The sequence below is a fragment of the Mytilus californianus genome, unplaced genomic scaffold (assembly GCF_021869535.1).
Source record: "Mytilus californianus isolate M0D057914Y unplaced genomic scaffold, xbMytCali1.0.p SCAF_11, whole genome shotgun sequence".
In the NCBI taxonomy this organism is placed as follows: Eukaryota; Metazoa; Mollusca; class Bivalvia; order Mytilida; family Mytilidae; genus Mytilus; species Mytilus californianus.
This window is the reverse complement of record NW_026262593.1, coordinates 52,620,055-52,637,347: the sequence shown is the minus strand read 5'-3', so window position 1 is coordinate 52,637,347 and position 17,293 is coordinate 52,620,055. Positions and strand designations below refer to the sequence as shown.

At 31.3% G+C, this 17,293-nt stretch overlaps 1 protein-coding gene across 1 annotated transcript in view; it reads right to left on the bottom strand.

Moving 5' to 3' along the window:
• LOC127720310 (orexin receptor type 2-like) overlaps positions 1-16,945 on the bottom strand; it is a 58,239-nt gene extending 41,294 nt beyond the window's left edge. The window contains exon 1 of the mRNA XM_052226880.1: positions 16,868-16,945. The gene's annotated coding sequence lies outside the window, so the exon portion shown is untranslated. The remainder of the gene's footprint in view (positions 1-16,867) is intronic.
• Between the last annotated feature and the right edge of the window lie 348 nt (positions 16,946-17,293).

Below are 17,293 nucleotides of genomic sequence, written 5' to 3'. Positions count from 1 at the left end.
CAATTTGAAAGTAAATATTTTACATTTAAAGATGTTTCATATAGTGGCTTTAAAATCTAGCAGTTTGTAGAGAAATTGAAAAAGTTGTACGTAAATAAAGAAATTTTATAGAGTTGATAATAAGACAATAGTTTTGAAAAAAAAGACAGAATGGCTTTATAAATCAGAAGATGTGATATGAGTGCCAATGAGACAACTCTCCATCAAAGTCACAATGTATAAAAAGTTAACAACTATAGGTCAAAGTAAGGCCTTCAACACAGAGTCCTGACTCATACCGAACAGCAAGCTATAAAGGGCCCCAAAATGACTTGTGTAAAACAATTCAAACAGGAAAACTAACGGTCTAACCTATATAAAAAACGAATAAAACCTATGAACCACAGCAACAAACAACAACCACTGAACAATAGGCTCCTGACTTAGGACAGGTGCATAAAAATGCAGCGGGTTTACCTTTTTTATCCAAATCTATAGCAGTAACTGACTTAGCTATGTGTTAGATATAGACATTTGATTCTGTGCATGTGTATCATTTAAAAATGCAAATATCACTTTTTGTACCTTTAAGCCCCATACCGCTTTCAAATTACAGTGATCACTACTAGCCTGTCCTTGAGATTTTGAATTCTATCTTTGCTCGTGGCAAAGTGTGTTCGACTCCGACTTTAATTGAAAAAGATTTCCCGTTTTCCTTCAGATCGTCGATTTTTCTCTAAAGCGCTTTTTACCACTGATAAAAAATGACCGCAATGAAATAGTCAAGAGTGCTGAAAGTGGCGATAAAAATACAACAATAAATCAATAAGAATGGAGCGTTCCGCAAAATGTCCTATATATCTCAATCTGTGAATGTTCTCATCACGATAAACTTGAAGACGAAATCAAAAATCCAAATTGGATAAAATTATAATATATATGTAGCATGTTAAATGCTATCACAAACATGTCCGTTAAAACCATAGCAAAGTTCGTAAAATAGAGGTGGAAGATATAAAACGGAACATACAATACTTCGAAGAGAGAAATCAATTGATGTAGAAGGCACCCAATTAGATTTTTCGTTTTATTTTAAGGATATTCGCTCCTCTTGTTTTTGAATTTTTGCCAGATATTCGGAATCCTCTGGTTTTATCCATGTAGTGCGTTTAAAAAATTTTGACCACTAACCCTTCTTTTCTTTTCATAATTTGATTACATATAGTTTAAAATGCCATCTTTGAAAATCTTATTAAATCTTGTTATTTTTTCATATTTTTTGACAGAAAAAAGGTGCCAATGTTAAATGTATGAAAAACCTAGAGAGAATCATTTCCCGCCAAATTTTCAATGGCTTATATCTCGAAAGCAAGCTCACGGATCATTCATTTTTTCTGCTTTTATAGTTCCTTTGTTTATATACTATCAATTTATAACAGTCTTTTTAAAAGCTTGTTATTTTGAAACAGAGTAGCGAACATCCTTAAGATACATTTTTTCAACCGTTTTAACTATGCATCTAACTATGAAAACCATGAAATAAGTTTGTATGATTACTGCGGTACATAAAATATGTAAATAAACCCAAAAGGGAAGGGCGTACTGACCTCGGAATACTGTTTCCACTTTCCATTTTCAAAATAATAAATAATAAATACAAATGGCGGGGGTTGGACAGTATTTTGAGCGCTCATCCCTACTTCTAATCTGGGATAAAAGTGTAACAGAATAACATAAGAACAAACTATAACAATCAGTTGGAAATGGCTTGACTCATTACACTTGTATTGCATTATGTTCACTTTATGATTACCAGTGCCAGAACAGTAATAAATATTAGAATCAATGTATATGAATGAGAGATAAACAAAATTAATACTTGTAAATTATGGATCCGATGTCAGACTTGTTATGGTCGATCGTCGCGATATCGCCAGGGGGAAACCTCATCCAATAGACCTAATCAGAAGATCCTAATTTTTGTGGACATTCGAAGTAATATGTTCAATCCTGTTGATAGGATCATATCTAAATTGTCTCTGAATCTCCATTTATAATCAGCTTTATTAATCTGTCGCCATTTTATCCTGTCAGCTCAACATAATTGGCTGTAACTATTAAAGATATAACTATACATTCAAATAGAATAGATAATAAAATCTTAAGTTTCGTATCTCCATTTGTATTTTATATCTTTGCCGAGATTGTTTGAGAATCTCGGACTGAATGGAAATGAGTTTTGCTGTGCGTTGCATTATTTGTGAATCGCTTCTACGGATTAACTTTATATGTGACTGTCAATGAACTGTTTATGTCGCTAAAAGAAGAATATGCGGAAACAACCGCCATAAAACAAAACAAAAATGACATGCATGCAGATGTTTTAATGACTAATTAAATAACAAACATGTATAACTGTATCAAGTTAAAAATCATCGAAAGCGTAGACAACTTAAGATGTGTCCTTGACATATTTAATTTGGGTAGGTTAATTCATTAAGAACAGCATCCAAAGGTGATTCTTCTTACGCGGGAACGGCAAACTTCTTACGCGGGAAGGCAAACTTCTTACGCGGGAACGGCAAAAAAGCATTTAGTGAAGGCTACCATTTTCTATACACTCGACTCTCAGAGGAGCGTATATAGAGATATACATGTCTGTCCGTCACAGATTTCGTTTCTGGGTAATAATTAAAGGACCACCAAACAAATCATTTGTTCGATTTCGATGATTTCGACAGTTATCTATAAAAAATATTCCGTTAACATGTAATTACCTTAAAATTTGCAATTTTTTGGTTTCAAGTTGGACGAAAAAATTGACGTCACATTCAATTTGAATTTTGCTTTACGCATTTACCATTTAAGGGTTTTTGTGCAAACGGGGGTAGTCTAGTTTCATTTCGACTAGTTAATGTTAAAATAAAATGATATTACAAGTTATCATAAACAGTTTAATAAGTTATTGTAATCATGATTTTTTACAAAGATATACAGGCTTGTATATTTCAAAGTAGATTAAAACTGGGCGTCACATGTTGAGGATGATCTGCTTACCCTTCCAGAGCACTTGAGATAACCCCTGAGTTTTTAGTGGGGTTCATGTTGCTCAGTTTTCAGTTTTCTAGCAGTGTTTTGTAGACAGTGTTATGGCTTTTCGTCGTTCTGTGTTTTTTTTTGTTTTTTTTTTGTTTGCAATAGTGGTGTCGGTTATCTTTGACTTTTGTATTTCTCAACTTTTTTTCATTTTTTGGAAATAGGATTGAAACGAACATCATATCTTACAATGTAAATAAAAACACGTTGAAATCCCCAAAATACAAAAACCAATACAATAAGTAAAAAAAAACAAAAAAAAAAACCAAACAAACAATATAATCACAATCTATAAAACAAATAAATTCTAACAAAAATTAACATTACCAGCAGGAGACTTGAGGTAATCGTCAATAAGACAGCAGTCAAGGACAAAAATAAACAGTTACCATAAAACTGTTGACTGGAAATAAAAAAGCCAGTTGCCATAAAACTGTTGACGGCAAATAATTAACCACCGTTTAATTAACTATGAGGGTTGATTCATTCTTCATCAATCGACATTTTATTTATAATAAAAATTAGTGAAGGTTAAATAATGTTTTTCTTTTGTCTTTCCTATATAATGTAACATTGTTTCTCTATGAGGGTCTGAATGGGGTTTACAGAATAGAGAATAATGGGCCAAGTTGAAAAACAATCGCCATAAAAAAGAGAATAAAAAAATAAGGGGATGCTTTAATACAAAGAATAGAGAATACCGGACAAAAGAAAAGAATGACAAAAGAAAAATTACATAGAAATTTAAAGAATACAGAAATGAAGGAAACCCCCGCCACCCAGACCCTCCTCTATGCGTATCTCGTAACTTGTGTTATTTTACTGATTTTAAGGCTGTTACAAACAAAAAATGTACCTAACACTCGCACCATATAACTCATTTTCTAATATTAGTTAAATACATTATTCTATAAAAATATAAATGAAATTTGCTTGAATGTGCAAGTAAAATTTTATGCATGTACATTGTACGAGTTCCATTATTTCATTTGTATGTTGATGACTATGGCGGCGGCGTCAAATAAGTGCAATCAACTCAATTTAAATGGTATTCACAAATTATCTAGGTTTTGTGCGAATTATAATAGTTTATCAAACGGTTATCTTCTCCTAGAAACAGTGCTTTGCTTTTGCACCAATTTACATTTCACTCGCACCACAAACAATATTTCGTTTGCGCCAAATTAAAACATTTCTTTTGCGCTAATATCAAAAGTTACCCCTCTCATACATCATCAATTTATAAATTGAGAAGTCAAAATCGAATTTGACAATATACTGTTACAGTAATTAAAATTTAAATAATTAATGTTTCGGTTCTATTTAAGAGTTTATATAACTTGAAAGTTGTAGGAGCTACAATTGCAAATATGTTAAAAAAAATTAAAAAGTCTGTCTCCTAGAAAGAGGGGGTGGGCGATTTTTTAAAAATTTTTTATTTATTAGAGAAAAAACCTATGATTTAGACTTAAAAATGAGGATAAAAAAAAAAACTAGCCAATCTTTAAATTCTGAACAGCAATACATTTTTTTTCAAATAATAAAATCACAAATATTTATATAAACTAAAGTACATCATGAAGAGAACTAAAGGCGTTCTTAGACAAGACAAGGGAACGAAGGTAAACACACATTTAAACCAACACCAGATGATAATTAATAAATTCTCAATATACAATAGACTATTTTCATATTACAGACTTTAGACACCGAAATACATCATTTTCAGACAAGTTATTCTGTTTTTGGACATTCTTATGCTCGGTCAAGTAAGAGCAACTTAAGAAGAAAAATCAAGCTTACAATCTGTGCAATTTAAGGAATTAACTGTTTTTCGATGATTATGTCGTCTATAGAATACACATGACACTTATTTGTTCAATAATTACACTGATTGTAAAAATTCTTTGAAGTTGCTCTTACCAGCAAGTCCTTCCACAGAATAGGTAACTTATCAAAAAATTATATACTCGGAGTCAAAAGTCGGTATTATGAAAAAATGATATTTGCTTACGAAAAAATCAATGCAAATCTTTTTAGAATGTAATGATGATGTAACTGACGTTCGCAAATCTGAAATTAACTACTGTAAATTCAGAAATTATTGCGATGTTTTTATTATTGCGAAAAATGCGACAGGGTTATAATCGCAATAATTTAAATTCGCATTTTGAAATTTTTTATATGAATTAAACAGAATTTTTCTCAATATCGCAAAAATTAAAATCGCATTTTAGTCTAAAAGTAAAATATCAAAATCGCAATAATAAATGCACGCAATAATTTCTGAATTTACAGTAATGATGGAGACTTGTCTAGTTATTCTACCCACATAAGCATCAGGCTTAATCGACCTTCTTCAAAGACAAAGCTGACAATTATATCGCACGTCAGACCGGAAACAACGTCAGATCGGAAACAACTATAATATCTTCTGATATTTTCTTCAAAGAGGTTCAGACGTATAGGGATTTCAATTAGAGCTTATTGAAAGTAGAAAATTGCCGAAAAAAAAAATTTATGTAAACGTAATAGCTTTTAATTAGTTTTTGAGTTTTATATGAATAATTTTGATCTATGAAGCTATCAATTTTGAAATGATTTTAATGAACGTTAATTATAATAGTACTTGGAAAGTGCCACAAACTTTGTATGAGGTTGGGGTGGTTTAACAAATAATTTTTACTAGAAGAACATCAATTAGATATTTTCTATCATCAAAGTAACATCAAAAGAAACTATCAACGGGAAAATGTGCAAGGGAACTATATGTATCAACTCAAATAGGTCTCATTAGTTTCTGTAAACATTAATTAAGACACGATTGATTTTACTGGCAATGGTTTTTGTTCAGTTTGATAATTCTACAAAACAATCATTTTATCAACCTTACAGTAGGTTCGACTGGTACAAACTGGCCCTTATTTTCCAAGATGATGATATATGAAGACTGGACCCTAAACGTGGCCAAAGCAGCTTAGAGTGATATTCGAACAGTCCGAGTCCTAAAAAAAGTTATTTCCGATCGTCATTCATATACATACTGATTTAAATACATTTATTGAAAAATATGGTATGTTGGATATGACATTTCGGCAACGGACAACCTATCGACCTTCAAAGAGTTGTTATAGTGGGTTCTTTAACGTACAGAGAGTGTGGCAACTTTCTTCAAGAAACAGTCCGGATCTGGCTCCTCGTTTATCTTGCATTACTCACAGCCAAACACACGCACCTCTTTCGCATGGATTTTTCATCCATGTCAACTGGGAAAGATAAATAAAACTTAATATATAGTATTTTTAGAATCAGATTAATAGAATCAGAAAAAAATCCATTATGGGTTTCAAGGAGCCTGTTGTTCAGTGGATGTCGTTTATTGGTGTGGTTCATAAGTGTTTCTCGTTTCTCGTTTTTTATATAGATTAGACCGTTGGTTTTCCTGTTTGAATTGTTTTACACTTGTCTTTTTGGGGCCCTTTATAGCTTGTTGTTCGGTGTGAGCCAAGGCTCCGTGTTGAAGGCCGTACTTTGACCTATAATTGTTTACTTTTTACACATTGTGACTTGGATGGACAGTTGTCTCATTGGCACTCATACCACATCTTCTTATTTATATTCAAAGAAACAATTGGAAATAAAGAGCCAGAATTAGGAATGATATGCGGTCACCAAGAATGTTACCTAACCATAACTAAATGAGAATATTTTTATATACTAACACGATAATGTTAGCTATCTTATTACTTATTTTATAATATACACACGATAAAGTCAAATCTATATCAGAAAGTCAGACACTTTTATTCAATATGTCATTGAGTCGAACAACGTCTTTTCAATTAGATTTTGCAATAGAGTTCTGTGAGAAGATTTAGAGAAATCATTACCATTAACTCTGAGAATTTGATCCTCAAAGGAACGCACCTTATCCAAGGTGTACACGTTTGTTCCTGTAACGTAATGTAGAAGTCAAATCTTCTAAAAATTAAATATAAAAGAGTCTATATAGTTGGCATCTATTTTACACATTTCCGTGAAATCAAAATATTAGCCATAGTGCTGTTGAAGTCATTTATTTTTCATTTTACATCCGTTTCTAATTATTTTGGGTGTTAGAATATCCCTCTTGATCAATATTTTGAATACTGTTCAGGACATGGTTTGTATATATTTGTGGAGGTTTTGTACATGTAGTATCGATAATTTTTATAAAAATTGAAGATTGTTTTATTGAGGACATTGTTTGTACATATATTTATACCAACAAAAAGTCAAGACACTCAAGCTGTATTAAAAGATGTCAGAAAAGTAAAAAATCTATCTAAATTGTAGTTTTTATATATTTTGATTTAACAGTTACGATAAAGAAGAAAAGGCAATTTCAAGTGAAACTATTCAATACTTTTCGAGATATTTACGTGCATTCTATACATTTGCAATTGTTATTTCAGGGCATTTACATTTTTAATAAAGACATTTGTTTAGAAATAAGACACATTGATGTTAGAACCTATTTGCACACATGAAACAGTAACATTGTGCTTTTTAGTCAAGATTGAAATACTTTTTTTTTAAACCCAATCTTCAGGGGAACTTGACCCTATCTTTTTGTTTGATTCCAGTATTCAAATAAGCATTAGAGGCCAGGAGACATCAATCCAACGACATAAAACACAAAAAGACATCTAGAGGTTATCCTACTTTCTTCAACAACAGACAAGTGTATTTACAATATGTCAAGCTCTGTACAAGTTCCCTGCTCGTTGATGATAGATTGCCCGTCATTGATAGATCTTATTGAGTCACTCAATTTAGTGTTACGCAACGACAACATGTACGCGTAACCTTATAGGAAAAAAAACGAGTCGTAAAAATCACAATGTTGCTCACTGATTTTTAATCAGATAGTATTTTAATACTACTTGTACCCAACATACTATTTTTAGAATGTAGAGTTTTAATTAACTTTGTAAATAGTTACAGAAAATATGCATGAAGAAAATGGGTTTAATACAACGAGCATGTAAATGACTATTGAGCTATAAATTTTAATCATGACTTCAAAATCTGATCAGACAATCAAACCTCTTGTGATATATCATGAATTATTGCTCTTATTCTCTATCATTAAAACATATTGCTATTTAATACGAATAGGTTAGAATTTATGTGCAATGAGACAATCAACGGCTTCATTTGTTTCACGTTTGATATCAAACATGTTGTACCAGACTGAAAATCACTGTCAATGTTAGTGTTTTATGTTCTATGAGTCGAATTGGAAAAAAAATTCCAATTTCCATATCCTGATCAGAGCAATAAATCAACCGCGGCATCTTCCCCGTTATAAATCAAATAATAGCAAATTACATATATATTAACGATAACATATGAACTTAAATGGGGAATGCTGTGACAAAGTAAATTGGAAGCACTTTGTGATTATCATGTATATTAATGACACGGCATCACTCTGTAAACATCCGATTAATTTGTTATACCTGCCACTGACTATAGTTTCCAGAGACTCGAAATGGATTGGATATGACAGGGACACGCAATACAGAATAAATCTGTGATATAAAATTGCTATAACCACCGTCTCTGTTTTGAAATAAAAATTCTACAGGAAACACTCGTAAAATGTCGGTGTATTACATTAGCGCTTTTGTATGTCCGGTAAAAATTCCTTAAATATACTAACTAGCTACTGAACATGCTAAAGGGTCTTGAACGATCTGTTTTACACATAAAGACAGGGCTTATAATTAAGTACTCCAGACGCAACTTTCTACTTCATACTAAGGAGCATCAGCTGCGCTCGGAAGTCAAAACAGTTGGAAGGCTAAATTATTAACGAAGTTGATGATAATTGTAAATCAAAATTTATGCGAAATCTGGCTAAGGACATCCCTGCATAGGGATTTGTAACTTTCATCATACTATCATTTATTTATTCTGTCTGATTTCTTTTTAAAATATTTTACGAGTATCTATCTGTCTTGAAATATATTTATAATTATCTTTTTTTCATTTTGCAGTTGTTTGATTTCTATCTGTATTTTATATTGACTTTGTAAGCTTACAAAATTAAAGCGCCTAAATGTAAAATTTGAATCGAGAAATGTTCAAATGCAATTCGCTTAGTACGTGAAGTATTTAACAAGATGTCGTACAGCACTTTATCATCTAACTAATATCAATCCAATATGTTTGCTCTTCTCATTTTTTAATGCCTGGTAAAACCTGTCATTGTATTGTCTTTTCTAAACACAGAAAAAATTCTTTCCGTATTTTAAATTTCATACTCGTTCCGTTGTCGTTAAATTAGAGAATTTACACCGGTGATTTACAAAATTGAATCTTGTTATGACAAGATATATTTCTATATCCAAATTTATTATGACTTGTCATAGGAATTAACGCTTGGAACATAAACAAAACGGAAATCACTAGTGAAGCCTTAATAACTTGATCTTCCAAAACAAGATGAATTAAATCCCCGTAGCCAAACGTCATTGATTTTACATATATGAAACATTTTTTTTGTATTTGTTTTTTTTGTGTATTTCGAGTTTGTAGAATTATTGCAGTTGTGCCGGTAAATCCTTGGTCCTTGGATACTGTCTGTTACATTTGTTTTTCATAATTTTAATAATTTGTCAAAAATCAGGCCGTTACTTTTCTCGCTTGAATTATTTCTCATTGTTTTCAAGCCGAAGAGATAGCGGACTATACGATTTTGGTTTTGCTCATTGTTGAAGGCCATAGTGACCCATAGTTTCCCGATCCACGTCTTTAAAAATTTTGGTGGATAGTTATCTCATTGGCAATTTTACCACATCTTGTTTTTCTGTTTAGGCCTTTTGCTCTCAAATGATTAATATTTGAGTACTTTTATCTTTATTCTTGAAACATGCGTATTCGCAGAGAAATCATAGCATACATTTTGGAGGTGTTCATTTTGCTCATTTTTAACCTTCGATGTGTGATATGTTTTGTAGACATTTTGTCTATGTCTATTTCCTTTGGCGTTTTGGTAAGATTTTTGTCTATTATTTTACTTGCTTTTTACAGCGTATTTGAAATTTTATCTAATGAACTATTTCTCTTAAAAAGGGACAGATGATACCAAGGGAACATTCAAAGTTCATAAGGATAAGGAAACTGAAAACACCATGGCAAAAAACGACATTCGGCGAAAAGACGAAGAAGTCAACAACAAACTACTTAGAACTGGGCAATACATACAAATGACAGGTATACATTAAATCAAAGAAACGTAAAAAAGTACCATTAGTGGGGAAAGATCACAGTTTACTGCTGACCTATTTGGATCTCCTTCTTGTGTGCGTCGTCTGTATGTTGCTTAATCTGAAGGACTCTGTATGAATGAAGGAGCAGTAGGGTATATGTGAAAGTTTTATGCGCGATTAATTTTCGTCATTTTAAATTTTGTCCATGATGTTTTCTGCATTTCTTTTACTTCTGATTATTGTTGGTCTTGGTGTATGCTTACTTTTTGCATGTCGGACTTATGATTTACGACTAACATTTTTAGTTCTTCACTTTTTGTCTTGTTAGTTTCTACCTTTATTATTTGACAACAACATTGTCGGTGTTTAGATCTATGTTCTAGGCTATCAAATATTTTCTCATATAAAAGGGAATGCGCGAGGTGCGTCAATTATACGGCAACAACACAAGACAAAAGGACAGATATATATATATATATATTAACGTTGTCAAATTTGAAATATTTACAAATTTAGATCGTTCAGTGCTGTTTATTTGGAATTCTTATTGACGCAATCGTTCTTGTAACATCATAACTGTCGTCACCGTTAAAGCTTTAGAATTGTGCTAGTTCATATCGCACATTATTATTTTTATTTAAAGCATATATTTGAACTCACTGCTGTAATTAGTCATATAACCTATGTCGTGTTTACACATATTTAGAATTGTGCAAGCGTCTTACCTGATGTTCGGTTTGACTTTTTTATTGTATAAATTTCAAGATTGTTATAGTTTAATTTAAGTAGACTGATATATGATTCATTCAACATCACAATCATATTTACTAATGAAGGATATCTGTAATCCGAAATATTTATAAATAATTACATTTATAGTTCCTTTTTTTGTTATTGGTGTTGTTGTGTACACTTTTTAGGCGTTTATATAATTTATTTATTGTGTACATGTATCGTTACTCGTAACGATCCAGCGCCCTCGTGGGAAAAATCGTTGACTATTATTCAGACGTTTTATATATATATATATATATATATATAACAAGGAGATATGGTGTGATTGCCAATGAGACAACTATGAACCAGGGACCAAATGATGAAGATATTAGCAACTATAGGTCACCGTACGGTCCTCAACAATGAGCAAAACCTATATCGCATTGCATGTTTTCAAAGGCCCAGATATACAATGTAACAAAACGTAAAACAATTCAAACGGAAAACCCTACAGACTGATTTACTAGTATGAAAACAAAACAACAAACGAAAAACAAATGTGATATACAGCAAGAAATGACAACCACACACTGAGTAACAGCTTCCTGACTTGTCTGTTAATGACAGAATGGATGAATACGGATGACAGAGATATGACATCGAATGACAGAAAGAGATATACTTTATCGGTAATTAATCCGACTTATCTTAAGAGACAACTATATGTACTTTTATTCATATTTCGCTAAATATGTTTTTGAATATGACTGTAATTTAACTTCAACTGTATGCGTTCTATGATGAAATTATAGAAAAATTGTGATGAAGTTACAGTTTTCTGCCGATTCGTTTTATTCGTAGATTTATTGTCATATAATAGTTTAAATTTGACATAAAGCTGAACTGGGAAAGAAGGGATATGGTGCAAGGGTTGACCAACTCTGATAGAAAACTAAACCGGACGAATGTGCAAAAATCTGTATACTTGCTACATCATTTGTGAGTATTGATCCCAAAAATTAAATGAATTTAATTATTACCAAATACAGCATTACATATTGCCATTCATTTGAGTATCTCAATGAAAGTTGCAAAATCATTTCTACTATTCCAAGCATTACTGTTTGTGCACATCTGTGTAAACTTTCCTTCACTATGTTATAAAGTTTTAGACAAGATTGGAAATATCTTTACAGATAAATGAATGGCTTGCACTACTCCGGTATTGTGTCAGATTTCTACATTTATTTATTTAAATGTCCATATCTGATACATGTACAATATCACTACTCAATGAAACAAAATAAAACGCAACGACACTTGAGTTTTATTGTTGTTTATCATCGAAAATTAATCCCCAATGAGGCCGTAACCTCGCTCACAACTCACTACAAGTTAAAGACGGTCTATTGTACTGGGTCTTTGTGTATTTCATTGCAAGACGTCGATCACGCTATATAGCTTTTCAATGTAGAACAGAGCTGCGGGGAATTATAAACAATTTATGAACTTTTTCGTGTTAAAAATCTGGCAAATACATATGGTGTCTTCTTTTATTTCTTTCTGGCATGTTGTTTAAATTTACTTTAGCTAGCCGTACGCGTGATCTTTTGCAATTAATAAATTATTGCAAACGGTAAATATTGATATAATACACATCAACACGTAAATTCTCTACAAGAGTACATTTTATGAAGTAATCGGGAATTACACAACACATTTTATGAATTAATCGGGAGTTACACAACAAAAATTCTTATAGCATTAATAATGCATGTTAATATGAATAAACAAATCAATAATAAGTCATATAAATAGATCTGTATCATTAATGAAATCATAACGATCCGTTTCTCACATCCACATTAAAGTAAATTAACGATGGTTTATCAAAGGGAGAAATAATAATGGCTTAGCCGTTACGTGATCATTATAACAAATGACCAATATGAGGATACGGACAAAACTATTCCAACATGCAATGTCTGATTTGTTATCATATTAAAGATGCTGCCTTTTCTGTTTCTTTGTAAGAGACGGTTCTAAATTGATGGTATATAAATAAGAGAAAAATGAAAGGACCATCGATGTCCTTGTTTTTGAGATATAAGCCATTGAAAATTTGGCGAGAAATGATTCTCTCTATATTTTTCATACATTTAACATTGACACCTTTTTCTTTCAAAAACTATGAAAAATAACAAGGCTGTTATAAGAAGTTCAAATATGGTTTTTTACTTATATGTAATAAAACTATGTAAAGAAATATAGGGGTTAGCAGGCTTAGTTTTCAATGGCATTACATAGATGAAGCCAGATGATTTCAAATATCTGACATACAGTCAAAACCCTGATCAGTGAACCTCTCTTACGTCAAATCTATCAACACAGGCATGCAAATAAAACATTTTAGGTCTGAATCCTTGTGCGGAGATCTATTTTTTTCCAAGAGTGACCGATACTATTGACAAATATTGGGAAGCTTGTTCCGGTTTGTTCCAATAAAACCTTAATTGTCTTCATAATTGACCAGTTCCTGTCAGGTACATAGCATATTATAGTTATTTATTTATATAATATTTAGACAATACATTTTATCATGATTTCAGACGTTTCAGTTTAAAGTTTAAAAAGTGATGCAACTCCCGGAGAATTTATTTCACACTAGAGATATTTTCTCTTAATCCTTTAATCATTACTAAAATTCATATTATCATTGATTTCTATAAGGACATGTATACTTGAAGGTTTCAACAGAATTTCGGCGTATTTCGGAATATAACCATATATATTATATATAAGTGCATAAGATAGCTCAAAACAACAATATTGATAGATTTTGGCAGAATGTTAGTAATATTTAATCGACCATTGTAAAGCTTATTCTATGCAATTTTCTTAAATAAGTACAACTAAAAGTTTAAGTTTTAAAATATTGTTTTTGGAATATGTTCTTTTAATTCTAGCATTCATTTATTATTATTATCATTATTTATTTTATGATGCGTTTTTTTTTTCATTGAGAAAAAAGTAAAATAACAAAAACACCGAACTCCAAGGAAAATTCAAATCGAAAAGAAAAGTTCCTTATCAAATGGCAAAATCAAAAGGCCAACACATCAAACGAATGGAAAACAACTGTCATATTCCTGACTTGGTACAGGCATTTCCTTATGTAGAAAATGGTGAATAGTGAAATGAGAATTAACGTATTATCAAAATATACTGTCTTTTGTGATGTCGCCCTGTGTATGCATGAAATAATAACATCAATTAAAGCAAACAATATTCAGAAGATCTTACTTTAAGTATATTTTATAAAGAAGATAGCACACATTTCCCTTGATTTTTTTCCACACCAATATAAAAAAAAAGATGTGTAGGAATGACAACGAGACAACTCTCTAACAGAAATGACGTAAAAGTTAGCAACTACATTTAAACAGATCACGTTATGACCTTTAACAATGAACAAAACCCATACCGTATAGCAAGCTATCAAAGACCCCCAAAAGTTACAATATTATTATCTACAACAGCAATTTGTAGCTGAACGTCAAATACAGGGGAAATTTGCCATACCTCTTTTTCAAATTATTAGATTTGTCTTCTTAATTTAAATATGACCTATCCAGGAATTCTTATAGTTTAAAGATAGTAACTGGATATAAGTTGTACATGTGGGAAAAAAATGAAACTTGAAAATAGCTTTTAATCTTATTTTATTCAATGACAACATTCACAATTTATTTAATATTCTACACCCGTAGAAGGTCATTTTCATTTTTTTTTTTTCAATTTTTACATTATTTCACCGTATTGCTCCTCCATATGTGTACTTTGAGTTTGTAACTATATTATAACTCATTTCTAAACAGATGAACACTTTATAACACCCAAAGATAGCTCAAAACTGTGATTTTGGCAGATTTAATTATTTATCCAATTAACATAAAACGACATTCTTATCCAAAAACAAAAGTTTGAATTGAAGGTGTGTATTGTCTTTCGGGTACAAATTCATCCATGCTCATAAGTTGTATTATTTTATGGAAATATGTTTTAAGTATATAGCATAAACTCTTCAATATTTAAAAACCTGTATACAGGGTTTGACAGCTTTTATATTTTAGCTCTGTTGGTGAATCCCATATATATATATATAAAGAAAATGGCCAAACACATTCCTTGAATAAATAACTTCAACCTTGCGTATCGTTACCTTTAGTCACAAAATAGATATTTCCTTTTTGTTGGATAGTTTTTTTTTCGTTGTTTCGTAAATTATACTATAGTTGTTGTTGAAACCAACGGCCATAACCCCAAAAGACTAAGTTATATAATTTGTTCGATAGGAAGATACCCCATTCTACTTAGTTGCAGTCATATTAGATTTTACAACAGTTGCAGTCATATTAGATTTTACAACAGTTGCAGTCATATTAGATTTTACAACAGTTGCAGTCATATTAGATTTTACAACAGTTTCAGTCATATTAGATTTTACAACAGTTTCAGTCATATTAGATTTTACAACAGTTGCAGTCATATTAGATTTTACAACAGTTGCAGTCATATTAGATTTTACAACAGTTGCATTCATATTAGATTTTACAACAGTTGCAGTCATATTAGATTTTACAACAGTTGCAGTCATATTAGATTTTACAACAGTTGCAGTCATATTAGATTTTACAACCACCTGTGTATTTACGTCCAGAAATTCAAGTGCAGTAAGTGTGTATCTAGCAACTTATGGAAGTGTTATTGGTCTCTAAACTTAGTGCGTGGGACATTATCCCAATGGTAAGAAACCACTCTAGTGATTGTTATAGTCCGTGAACAAGATTGTCCTTTAACATGTTTAACTTGTAAAAAGTAAAATTACCAAAATACCGAACTCCGAGGAAAATTCTAAACAGAAAGTCCCTAAGCAAATGGCAAATTCAAAAGCTCAAACACATCAAACGAATGGATAATAACTGTCATATTCCTGACTTGGTACAGGCATTTTCTTATGTAGAAAATGGTGGATTAAACCTGGTAATAGGTTTCAACAATACAATCCCTACCAGTTTCGTGATATTGAAGAAACAAAAATTAAATAAAAAAGAAATAAACAATTAAATCAATTTTGTTTTCTTAATCTTAAACCTGGTAGTATATAAATTCCAGATAAATAAGTCTAAATTGAAAACAACGTTCAAACCTATGATTGCGTTGGATAAAAACCGCAATTTTTATACGCGTGCATGGAAAACAAATTTCGTGGAAGAGGGGTCTAAATACAGCACAAACAACATTTTCCAAAAGACCAAAAAAGTGAAAAAGTATATTTAAACAAAATGCATTTGACTAACAGGTCGAACAACGGATGTTCTTAAGCCCTGCTGACTGCCATTGGCGATTGCCAAATAAACGGATCACAAGGTGTAACAAAATGGATCTTTACTGTTAATTTAATACCAAACAGAAAACAATAAACTTGCGGAAAAGATGGTATACCGCAAACATGAGGTGCAAAAATTTGTACACCATATCTGGATTTCGACAATTAATGTCTCTTCAGTGATGTCAGAAATCGAAACGGTATCCAGATATATATATATTTTATGATTTTTTTCGAAATACATTTTATAATTGCAATAAAAAATCGAAACAATAACCATTAAAATTCAACGCGTTGATAAATTTAATAAATTATATACTTACCATTGAAGAAAGGCCATCAACTTATCATCTAAACGTCTAGAAAATCTTACATATAAATCACAGCCATTTCTATAATTATCTCTTCTAACAACAATTGCACTTACCTGTTTATAGATAAAGAATCCTACACATTTCTGCCTCTGATTTCTCATTAGAGGAAACTTTTCCGTATGTTACCTACTATTGGGAATACGCTGGCTTTATACCTTAAAATACAGATAAATCAATACAGTAATGTACGCGCCTTCAGCTGTTTTATAGCCATAAAGGCACGTGTTTAAGACAAAGAAGTGAAGTGCAGTGATTGATTTTATTGGAAAACATTTCTTAAGAGACCGGGGTAAATATTTGATAGTTAACCTTGTCCAATATAATAGCTTGAAATGATTAGTTTTAATTAATTAGAAAAAAAAACAGTACTTTAATCGTTATTTTGTCAGGAAACATAACTTAAAGATAATATAACTATGTTACTCTTATTGCTTTGGTATCCGGTAGAAAAGCGACTTTCGAGAACTTCTTTTCGATTC